The sequence below is a fragment of the Rhodnius prolixus genome, unplaced genomic scaffold (genome assembly GCF_049639745.1).
Source record: "Rhodnius prolixus isolate KJV_2025 unplaced genomic scaffold, Rpr scaffold_11, whole genome shotgun sequence".
NCBI lineage: Eukaryota > Metazoa > Arthropoda > Insecta > Hemiptera > Reduviidae > Rhodnius > Rhodnius prolixus.
The window spans coordinates 12,842,646-12,855,342 of record NW_027411625.1 but is presented as its reverse complement, the minus strand read 5'-3'; the positions used below and the strand labels follow the sequence as shown (position 1 = coordinate 12,855,342).

At 35.6% G+C, this 12,697-nt stretch overlaps 1 protein-coding gene across 2 annotated transcripts in view; it reads right to left on the bottom strand.

Annotated features, from left to right (window-relative positions):
* The window catches only part of LOC141459156 (protein Wnt-1-like), a 38,178-nt gene that overhangs the window by 12,200 nt on the left and 13,281 nt on the right, over positions 1-12,697 (bottom strand). The window lies entirely within an intron of this gene.

Here is a 12,697-nt window from a genome sequence, read left to right as displayed (position 1 = left end):
TAAATAACATATCAGTCTATTGGAAGTGCGATCGTACAGAATGGTTTTTTTTTGAAGTTTTGCGCAATTTTCTGTGAGAACTTGGGCTTAGGTTTTAAACTTTTTCTTGGAGAGTAGGGATTTCAGAGGCGTTCTGGGGGACTGTGTCGTCACGCTTCCTATAATATGCTCCATTTTTTTTATATAAATAATATTTAAAAGAAGAAAGTGAACATAAATCAAGACAACTAGTGATTTTTTAAGTGGCTACTTAATCATATCAAGTAATTCTTCAAGAACAAAAACGTATGCTATTGACAATTGCAAATTTAGAATTAGGACTCTGCTTTCGTAAAAAGTAGAGTTATAAAGAGGTACCTGTAGACTCCTACCCTATCTAATTTTGATTAAAGTTAAATTACATTACGATGGCGATTAGCTTGAGGCTACGAAATGAGTTATAGCTCACTTTAGTTAGGTATAACTAATAAACAACACACCTTCCCATCTCCACTCAATGCCCACTTAGTAGTTGTGCAAGTTAGTACTCTAAGCGTTGCTTACAAAAATGGAAAACAGTGATGCTGACCTCAGAAAATAGAGACTTCTGGGAAGCCATATCCATGTATTCTCTACTTCCGAGAAGTAGAGTATTGTTCATAAAGGCATGCCTTTACATCCTATGTGTAGATTTTATACGAATTCATTTTTAGTAATTTTAAAAGTAAGCTTTCTTCCACTCAGAGTATATAAAAATGATGAGAAACTACAATGTACTCTGAAGCTTCGGTGATGTCAACTTGTAGGTTCTAGCCAATGAACAAAATAGGCAGTATGCATGCAATTTCAAAACCACATGTAGGACAATATTTCTATAATAAGTGCATTTCAAGTTTTATTACAATATTTTCAGTAGTTTTTATGGATCAGTTTGGATCTTATGATTGAAAAACGTGTTTCTTAATAGGAATCCACAAATATACTCATAATTATTACAATTTTTGTTTTATTAAATAAGAAGAAGACGAAATTTGATTGTTACAATAAACTTAATTCTCATTAAAAATATCAGAAATGTTACTCTAATTGGCGAACACCATTAGACAGGCATAGACCTGCTCTTTATCTACAAATTGTTGCTTAACGCCAAAGAAATAGATTTTAACAGCAGAACAGTTTAAATGCAAAAAATGTATAACAAAATATTTACAGCCTTTGTGTGAAATTGGCGAAATTAGTAGAGATTCCAAAGATAGCTCTAACAATTCAAATCTTTAAAAAAAACTTCTAGATTTGTTAAATGATCTTAATTTAGCCATCCTAATTGGGCGTATGAAAGGTGATTTACTGGGGAAGCTGACATTGATTAGAGCCACTGATTATTCTTCAGTTATAGATTGCCGTTGTATAGCTTTAGATTTGCTGCCTTATGTATATAACTTTAAAATCGACACGCAGATATTCTCTGATCATATGCACATTGTTCTGTCGCTTAATACTAATATGAATCCGTCAAATAGATTAGTCCCATTGCCAAAATTAAGGTAGAATGAGTAATAATAGTTAGGCTGAATAATTACTTACACGCCATTGTGTTTCTTGCGGACAGAAATGATGTCAAAATTGACTTTTATGTTAAACTCAAAAAGAAGACAGCGAATTTCAACCCTAAACCGGAATTTAAAATGGATTTTGTAAAGAAATGGTATGAAAAAGAATGTTACAACTTGCGATTGTTATCTTTCCAATTTCTTAGAAAATTTACTTAATTAAATAACTTCAAATGTTCAAATGTTAAAATAATAAAAAATATAAAAATGTTTGTAGAGAATATTAAAACTGTTCGGAAGGACAATTGTATAAGAGTTACTCCTCAAAAACTGCACAAAAAAGCTTAAAGCTGAAAAACACCCAAATTTAACAATTTTTTTTCTCTTTTTCTATAGGAGATGAAAAAAGAGATTCCCTCTTTTTGAAAAAAAAAAACATTCGCCAAACCTCGTTTAGTGATTTTTTTTCCAACAACGTAGGTTTGACAGATTTCAAGAAACAAGTTACCAAAATGAGCAAAACAGCGTTTTCAAAAATTGTTCTTGTTATTACCTTTTTGGTTAATAACGTTGCGCCTAAATGCGGGAACCGATTTTCATGAATGAGGTGTCATTCGATTCAGGATTTCATGTAAGATGTACACAAATCAGCAAGCACCCAACAATTCAATCATACTTCAACTGGTAATTTCAGCCAATTAGATACGTTTTCTACACCCAGTGTCAATCCTACGAAGGCAGTAGTTCCCAACAGGGAATCAGACTCAGTTTCTAGTCAGGTTTAGTCATCTTCACCAAAATAAATTCTTTATGAATAACTTGATGTCTTTGAGCACAGCAATAATTTCAACGTATCTCAGAGGACTGATGTATCATTAATTCATTTTGAAAGAATGGAATTTCACACAATTGAGGTACAACATTAGTGCAAGAAGTTGAGGAATAGTAATAGTACTAGTTACCAACTCTTTTTGTAGACTCGATAAAGCGGAAGTCAAAGGTAACCGATACTGGTTGTGATTTTTATTAAAGAGCATTTGAAGAAAAGAAAGATTGACATTTTTCATCATTGCCTAAATTCTTACCCTACACATCGTACAAGAGAAGTGGGTAGCTTTTCTACTGTATTTCAGTATAATGTACGTCCACCTATAGAATATTCATAGGAATTAAATCTCCAAATTTTAAGTTTTAGTTGAGGGAAGTGTCACTTTTACAGAATATATTTTTCATTTTTATGTGATTTTTCATTTTGAAATATTTTATTTTGATAGTTTCTTTAAACTCTTTATAAGCGCTACATACAAGTAGACCTATTAATTTTATTTGAAACATTTCCACAGAAAATTTATTAAATTATGGTCTCATGTAGTTAAGTTATCCTCTAACGTGCTGTTTCAGTATGTTTTACTATTGAATACCTGTGAAAGTATAACAAGTTTTTAAACAAAATTTGAGAAAGTGGATTTTTTTTTTGTTTTCCTTGCAAATAACTCCAAGGATTAACCTTAGACTTCTAAGCACTAAATGTGCTGTTCCAGAAGGAGTTGGCCATGGTACAATTCAATCCAAAGCAACGTTTCGTTACCTGAGAACCTGGGTAAATATTTAAGTCAACAGTTTGAAAAATTAGAATGGAGGACCGCTAATGTTGACTGTATTTTGCTGGCATCAGATATAAAGTATTTTGATGGTTTTTGCTAGATGGGATCCCAGTACTTTATAGAATGAACCAACCCAGCTGTGCATTCAAAAGAATAAAAGAAAAGGTTAATTGTCCGAAATAAAATAAAAGCGTATAAGGGATATACGAGGCTATCAAAATCCTCCCTCTGGGTGAGTGTGCGTTTGTTTGTAGGGGCGCATCCCCTCCCAGAATCCCGGAGCTTAATAAAAGCTCCTAGTTTACGGCATAGTTGTAAACGACTATACAGCCAAGCACATTGGGAGACCATCTCCCCAATCTGTAATTTTACTTTACTATCCATACACTACAACCCTCTCCAGCTAGCTTTAGGGCTCTCTGCAAACACGTAAGCAGGTTATATATGGGCAAGTTATCAAACAACATACAGAACCTTCTTTCCACCATAGAAAAAAAAACAGCATCCAAACTAATAAAAATCCAAATCCTATCCAATTTATTCTCTAATAAAAGAAAACTAATAAAGGTTTTTAAAGTAAAGGTGATTTCTAAGCACAATGTATGGGTCCAATCATAGGCCAAAAGTATTAATCGACTTTCTCCTTTTCTCGTCAGATCACTCAATTACCGTTTATAAGAAGCTAGGAAAGTAGCTGCAGTCGCAAGAAGGCTTCTGGAAATAAGCTAAAACTATGTAGCGCGAATTTGAGGATAGATAAAACTTACCGCTTTTTTGATGATGCACTGAGAGATAAGTTGATTTAAGAGATATGCGGTGCATGTCAGACGCTGGTGTACTGCAGTGTGGTGGACTAATACGTTTCCACAGATATGTAGGTAATTCATATATCTGTGATACATATACACAATGGAATAACTGGACACATTATTACAGCGAGAAGCTGACAATCCGACTAACTGGCGACTGCTCACTACTAACTACTCACACTAGAACAACCGCTCTGTAAGTGGCGCTGGACAAAGCTCTAAAAAATCTTAAATATAATTTTGTGAATACATCCAAATATGCACATACGGATAAGAACCATAAAATTATTTAAATAAGCTTACAGTTACATAAGGTAAATAAAAGAAGCAATTAGAAGCAAGAGTTATACATAAAATTATAACTGTTAATCATTCATTTTACTACATAATACAAGTGCCAATGTAAATAAATGTGGGATACGCCACTATCCCATATCTCTTTTTTGCTTGCAGTTAAAATAGGCAAGGGAAGGGATTTGAGTCTGGAGATGGCCAACTACCGTATCTTTAGACACTGCTACTTCTTCATCAAGTGCACCTACTTGGATTGCTTGAGAAAAAGGATAAACACCTCCTGAGGCCATTTATCTCCCTTCTTGTGACTCTCTTAATTTGGACATTTTAAGAAACCACCTGGCTCTCTAGGAAAGTCCTAGGAAGAGAGGAGAGCCGAAATAGTAGGATTCACACTATCTGGTGCCTAAACATTCTTCGACTTCCAAGAGATCACACATATATATCTCCTCCTCCTATAACTGGGAAGTATGCTCTCTGTAGAAGTTCATGCTCTGCCAAACACGTAATAGCCAGGAACTGTTTTTCCATAGCGGGCGCCTTGAACCTCGTAGTCACCATTCTCTATCAGACCCTTCTTTACCATTGCACCCAAACAGGGCTCACGCCTATGATAGGACTAATATATGTGCCAATCTATTACAATGAAATGGAGTGCACAAAAATATCTGGTAAAATAGTTTTCTTTTTCATAATCTGAAACTCTTTTATATTATCCTGTTCAAGTCAGGTTTACGCGCAAAACAGACAAGCGTTTATTAATAGTATATATTCTTAACCTTCAGTAGAAACAATAAAACTAGAACTACAATTGGCAATCAAGAAAACAGAAACACAGTTAATAGACTCCTATTAATAAAAATATCTGTATTTACTTTTAATGAAAAATAAAATCATGTTTAAAAACAAACTTATATCCAGAGCAAACCAGGTCAACAGGTAGGTAATCAATTGTGCCTTTCAATTCTTTTTATATTTTAATTACTGGTTTAAAATACCTACAATATCGTTCGATTAAAATTAGTAATTAAACCCAAGTCCAAAGTTCATAAAAAAACCAACATCCAACGCCACTGTGTACGCAAAAGTTGCGGTGAAGTCAACTGCTTGGGCTCCGCCCTGCGTGTCAGGTAAGGGGAATATAGACTGATAGGGTAGTGTAGTTTTTAAGTATTGCAAAAACCAGCAAGATAGCAGCACAATGCAGGCAGCTAGTTGTGAAATCCGTACTTATTCCTGCTAGTTGTGTGAATTGCTTAAGTGCTTAGTCACTTAGAAAATTGGTAAATTTTTTTATTCTACTTTTTTTTGCAAATAATGAAAAAAAAAGACACCACAGAATAATATTTGCCGAATAAACAGTTGTAAAAATCGGCTCTGATTATTTCATTCGACTGAGATGAAACACTTTTGTCAAACAGACATCACTGCCTTTGTCCTAAGAATACTTTCGACCCTTATCATTCAAACACTCACTTCTAAGAGAAGTACGAGGACTCTGAGTCTGAAAATTTCTTTACACAAAAAATTAAATTTTGCTTTTCTTTAGCCGAGTCTTCGTGTAATTCAAAGTCTATATTACATGATAGTTCGAAAGCTCTCCGTACTGCCAGACTCTAAAGTTGTCCAATAGCATGGACTAAGCTGAAGAGCAAAAACTTTAACCGGGTTTACTTGCACTTCTCACAATTCCTTAGAGATTTGTAGGCAATGTGAGAAACTCTGCTCAGAATTACGCTTAATACCTTTAAAAATGAGATGATTTCGTCGACACTTTATATCCAGATCCCTCTATAAGCTTTTCATTTCTTAAATTGACATCTTTTACACCTTAAACTGCTATTTTCATTTTTAAGAGAACGAAATCGTAGTCAGAGGTACTTACATGTTCTATAGCAATCATTCAGTTAAAAGTTTAGAAAATGTAGAGGCCAATTGAATCTCTTTGCTAATAGAATCCGCTACCTACCTTAGATGTTCCAAAACTACTAGCTACAAAACTATTCCCTCTATATTTTGTCCCCTTTTCAGTTGTAGATGATCCAAGTTGTGCTCCAGGTAGTCTAGGCCACCAAGAAAAAGTAAAGCCTTCGTTTTTACAGAAGTTCATTGGAATGAGTTTCTAAATGAACCTTTAAAATTTATTTATATTGCAGTTTTATAACACTATGAAGTACTTATCTGTAATAGAAAGAAGAAGTTAATTCTTTACTTTGGCGAGAATTTTCAGCGGTAAGCTTACCGCCAATTGAGAGGAGTACTCCCCGTAAAAGTGTCTAACTGACTCAATAACGTAAGATTCTTTAACTTTGATTTCAGCCAATGTATCAAAGTATAATTAGCGGCAGATAATCGGGAAGCTCACGCTTTCTAGCGGCAACTCCGTATACTTATTTTCCTCTGTGCTTTCTCTTAAATTTTATTTTATAACACATGATTTTATTTTATTTTATGTGTACACTCACAGGTCAGTTTGTAAAAAACATTTTTTCCAACACAGAGCTCTAAAAGCATGCATTTTCGATTAAAACTCAAAATTGCGATAATGCCCCTGCAGGTGGCAGGCAGTATTAGCGCAACTGGGTTCCGGATTCGAATCCAGCTGCAAGCCCTTAGATTTTCTTTTGCACGGAGCAAGGGCAGTGCACTGAAAAAAACTCCGGGCGCCAATGACGTCAGATGTTGACGCGCCTTGAAAAAATATATCTAAAATACTTCCCCTGCATAATACTTAAGCATTAAAACAATATTTGCTTTTACTTAGGGTTAAATACTTGCCCCACTTACTTACCCAGATTTTGTTTTCACTTTTCCGTTACTTACCACTCACGTATACGTGCTCTGTCTGTCCTTGTGTCTGTAAGGGTTAGAATAACTTAAAATCAAAAAGTCGATCGTTCAAATATGTACTATTTATGATTTAGTTAGCACCACTGGTTGAAGGCTTAGGTCAGCCTACCAAAGTGTCTCTTTAGCTTCAGTTTCTGGGGATTGTCTTGAAAACAGCTTCAACGTTTTCTTTAAAGTTGGCATACTAAATGTGTAAATGTAGATCTATTAAGTTTATCTGATTCAAAGTCATAATAAGCAACTGCTGAGAAAGATGTTTTGTACAACTTTGTTCCATTGCTTTAACTGTTCTATTTTAAAGTTTTAAGAACAATTTCATCGCATGTTGCGAAATAAGCTATTCTCTGTAATTGTAAGGAACTTCATCTTTCCGATTTCTGAGTTGATATGCTGCCTGAGACGGACAATTGCTCAGATAGTCAAAAAGAGATTTCTAAGAGAGTTTACTTGTCCAATGCAACTTCGAGAAACCGTGTTTTTCCCTTCTTCTTTACGATTACTGAATTTCAAATTCTTTGTTTTTTTTTTTTTAGAATCAGCTTATCACCCGTCACTTTTTCAAGCATATATTCTTATTGATTACTTTGATTCTTATTGATTCAGTTTGTGAGTCCACACTGTTCTGGATTACGTTGACTTGAGTTGAGGGCGCTGTGGGGTTGTATGGTTTTGGTTGGTAGTACGCCCGCAACTAACTGGCCTTACAAGATTAGAGTGGGTAACTTTACAGTCTAGCGAGTTCCCCCACTTGACTGTTTGAGTTGAGTCGGCGACAGCTGCAGGTAATCTGCGAGCTATAAAATCCGACAAAACGCCGAGGGTTGTTTAGACCCTATAGAATCTTAGTAAGTACCCAGTTTGTAACTAGGCAATAGTGCCAACTGTACCCCAGTTAAGAACAAAACCATGGGGGTGGCATGTAAGTGAGGTTAGCATTGATTTCCTGTTGATATTTCACAAAAGAAGTTCCACAGACTTTAAAACTCACGAAGGATACAAACGGTGGCCTACTCAACGTGAAATCCAAGGGCAAGTTATCTTTGATCGGGCTGCCTGTGATGGTAGAACCATGACCAGCGACCTTGAAAAGGCAAAAGTCTTACGTTCTCATACTCCTCTTAAGAAAGAATATTCAAGTTTTACCAAAAATATCAGTTTTAAGGACTCCTGAATATGTTTGTTTTGCAAAATAGTTGACTGAAAGTCTTAAATTTGTAGAACTGCTTTTAGGGTTTCTGGGTTCTCCTCGAAAACCCATGACTGGTACACTATCGAGAGCATTTATAATTTCGTTAGGAAAGCGATGTTAGGTGTGAAGAGAGGAAGTTAAACTCTTCCTTGAAGTGCCGTTGTAGTATATTTAAGAGTGCGAAAAATGTGGTCAAAAATTCGCCGTTAAAAGTGGTGGAAACCACTTCAGTGACTGTCCAGAACTGCTAATTGAATATTAGGTAACTATCTAAACTAGGGAGTCACATTAGAACTTGTTAGATCAATCAAATTGAAACAAGAATGCCATTGTGGTTATTTGAAAGCTGTGTCGTCATACAGCAATAGATAAAATCATTTATTATTCACAAAAGTTAAATCAACCATCTTTTTAACAAAATTACAAAATTCAAGAAAATTCAATTGTGTAAACTACAGTATGAGAAAGTTGTGTATAGTCTCCGAATTTCGTTTTTGTTAAAAGTCCAATACGAGATTATGAAAATGAAGAATTTAACAAGTGGCAGCGAAGCGAACCATCGCTAACAGTTTAGAAGTTGCTAACACATTGGTTAGGTAAATTGAAATCTCTCAATGAAGTCAAACTAAGCCTCTTCTTCCTTCAGATTCAAATTTCAGTTCATTTATTAAATTCAATGCTGTTTTTGTATTCTATGTGTTTTGAAATTATTGGTATTATTTACCAGACTCACAAAAAAAGTTGAAGTGTTCCATGACCACTTTAAAGGGGAGTTCCGCAAAATTTAAAAGCACCAGCAATGATGGTTCATCAAAAGATAAATGAATTAAATGAAAATAAATATGAATATTTAGAGTCTTTCAGAATTGAGGGTTCATGTCTATCATTAAGATGTATGTACCAGAGGAGAAAGAAGATAGAAATATTCTATACCAAACCTACAAAAGTATATTTGTACCATTTCATACTATACGTTTATACGTACCATTTCATACTACACGATGGCCAAAAGAAAGTTAGTAGCTACTGTGCGTCAAACACGGGTAGATTAAACAATGCTCTACAGGAAGTTATGTCTGAAACTCGAACATTCAGAACATTTCTACAGATAATTTTTGTTGATAACCCAAATAAGGCTTCCTTCCAGATGGAAAAAGAATTAAATAAAAACACAGGATTCTGTCGAAAACTGGGAAGTACATCTTCTCTCAGAGTGGAGTTTGTCTCTTCATAGAAGCATTTTAGTATGAATGGTGTCAGATAATGGGCCGAAGAGCTGGAGAAAATGGTAAGAAAGAACCGCACCATGTTTTTCTCAAACGCCAGAAAAAGAGCAGAATACGTGATGGCTTTCACAATGGTTAAGAAAGAAGTAAAAGCGAAGACACTGTAGAGCTTGGCGTCTACGGAAAGCTAGAAAAAGTTGATCGAATCGTTGAGAGGGAGGACAAGAAAAAGAATGCACGTTAATTATATTTCTGATAATAAGTGACCCAAATATTTAAAAAAAGATACCTTGGCTTTAGAGTATTGCTAGACTATGGAAGCTTCGACGAACAACAATTGTAGCGGCAGCTAAAGTTTTGGGGTTAGATCATTTTAACGATAAATGAATTGAGACGGACTGCAAGAATTAAAAAATAAGAAGTCTGCAACTTGTAAGACCATGTGTGGGGCACTCAAAGGCCTCACAAAAATGTATCGGAGAATACGCTGTTAAAATTGTACAAGGTGATAGTTCTTAAAGTATTAAGTATGAGACAGAAACTTGGACCCTAAACACTGCTTTTCGAAAAAAAGAGATTTTTAATTTAAGGCTTAGTTATGGTTGAGTGGAGCCTGGAGGTTTCCAGTTCTCTGCCGGCCTCCGGGCAGGCTTCTCTCATTACAAACAACACCGACCATCACTGGACAGTCATATTGAACACAGTACTGATTCGAAGTTCCAAAGAAATTTAATGACGTAAACTGGGTGAGAGAATGATAAGAGGAAGCCGCGCCAGATATCCACGTTCACACACACTCACGCACATTTCTGAAAAGGTTTTTTAGACTTCTATAGAAATCGTTCATTTCATTTATGCTTTATTTTGTTGGTATAAGGACGAGGAGTACATTGTGCTAATATCAACTTGTGAGTGCTGAAACGGAAGCAATGAAATAAAAAAAAAATGGCGAGCTTTCTAGGAGGCGGGGCAGACGTGCATTGTACTAAATACATCTCGACACAGTGAAGGGCTTGACCCGCAGGGCTTGCTGCACGGTCCTAATTAATAAACTCCATGGCGCACCACTAATTAGTACAACCCATTCACAACAACAGCCAATCAGAATTCTCCCTTCAGCTACTCACTTGTCTACCCATAGTAAAAACCGAACTCATAGTTCCCTTCTAGTGACTTTTTATCTCTGAAATTCTTCCCTTAGTACCAAAGAAGATAAATCAGTTTGTTCCTCTTCCTATTAAAAGTTTACCAGTTTATTAAAAGATAGCCCATTGTTATAAGGCATCTTTCTGCCAGCTATAACATTTCTCGTTCACATCATATCTTGGCTGTTAATTCATGCTCCATTCTAGAAATACGAACACTGGAAATGACTAGCCGAGCCTTTAGACTCAACCAGTCTGGCAACACCAGTGCGTTTTGTTAGGATGTTGTCTCTGAAAATTTCTCGCAGAGCCTCATGAAATCACATTCTAGAACACAGTTCGAATTCTAGAAGAATACAGGTCGTCATTTGAATTTACTGTACTCCACGAACCATTTGCATTTGATAAGGATCTGACAGTACCCAAGATCCTGTTAGTTGGACTTCTTTTTCCCTCTCTACCTAGATCTACCTTGGAGAACCTGGTTCCCTTAATCTGGGGGATCCATCGCAAGAACAACTAGGTACCGCTGGGAGGATGGCACCAAAGACTAATATCGCTGATTGTCGACTTTCTGCTTTATTTTGGGGAGCCTTAAGAGACAAGGTAGTTACCAAGTGTAGGAACATACCCTACCTAGAATGCATGATCAGAGTTGGATGAAAGAATATGCATAACTTACTATTTCCTTAGAATCTAAAAGCGTGAGTTGGCTCCAGGGAGTAAGTATCCCTAACTGCCACCTTCCACTTCTTCACTTCTCTAGATGAGCTGGGAGTTGTTTAAGAGAGAGTTTCCTCCTCGAAAAAGTTTTCATGCATTCCGGATTTGTCTATCAACAATTGCGTTTTTTTTTTTTTTGTTACTTAGGGTATAATAAACAGCCTTTCTAGATCTATTGTGCCAGTCTTACTCATGCCAGTTGAGACCTCTTACACATGCTCCAATTTAAGATCAATATAGTTTTTAAAGTGATCATTCATTTAGGTAGTCAAAGAAACAACTTGAAACAAATCCGAGCAAAATTTACAAAATTAGGTAACTTTATTGACTAATTATATCTCTAGAGCCACAATTGTTACTTTTCCATGAAATTAAAACCCTACTGAGGCTGACTTCAGTAAAAGCTTGAAAACTACAGAACTGTGAAATTGGCGCGTGAGTGAATGTTCCGCCATTGCTCGAACTATGTAGATGTTCTAGACGATACAAGGACACATTGATGCCAAGAGATGTGGGTCTCAAACCAGCTCTGCAGCTAACGAGATGGTCACCTGGCTAAAAAAAATTACTGATTTCTCGTTTCTCTGCCGCGAATTTACTTAATGCATACTTTTCTATCTAACTCACACTTTTCGTTTTCCAACAACGTAATTAATTGAAAATTACCTACATTTTTATTTACTTTTGCCTTTAATTAGATGATTGATGCTGAAGAGCCTCACCACACTAATCGTCAAAATACATACATCAAAACAGAACTCTAATTCTCTTCAAAGTAATGTTAGGTATTGATATTCCACCCACTACGATCCAAGATACAAACCAAAATTAGACCTGTGTTTAATGAGCTATTTAAGAAGGTTTTTGTTTACCTAAAGAAAAAAAAATAAATGATTGGCAAACAAACCTGCGCCCTTATTAGTAACACCAGTGTTTGTGTTACCTTCCCCTACAGTTTTCCCAGTATTCTACGTAGGATTAATCCTTGCTTAACTCCTGAGCTAAATCCACCCACACCTACCGAAAGTGGTTGTTAGTAGAGGAAAGAAAGAACAGCAACAATTTCTTTACGACGCTTTGGTTGCACACAAATCAGGTTGTGATTCCAGAATAACAATAGTTCAATATTTGCACTTAATTTATTCACTTCAAGACGGTGTAAGGGGAACAGTAGGAGCTCAACACAAAGTATACATATATGTATGTGTGTGTGTGTGTGTGTGCGTCTGTGTTTGTACATTATTTGTATAAAGAGGAATAAATATATATATATTAAAAATAAAAATCTCAAATGTTTCATTAGAGGATGGAAATTAATTTTTTCCAAT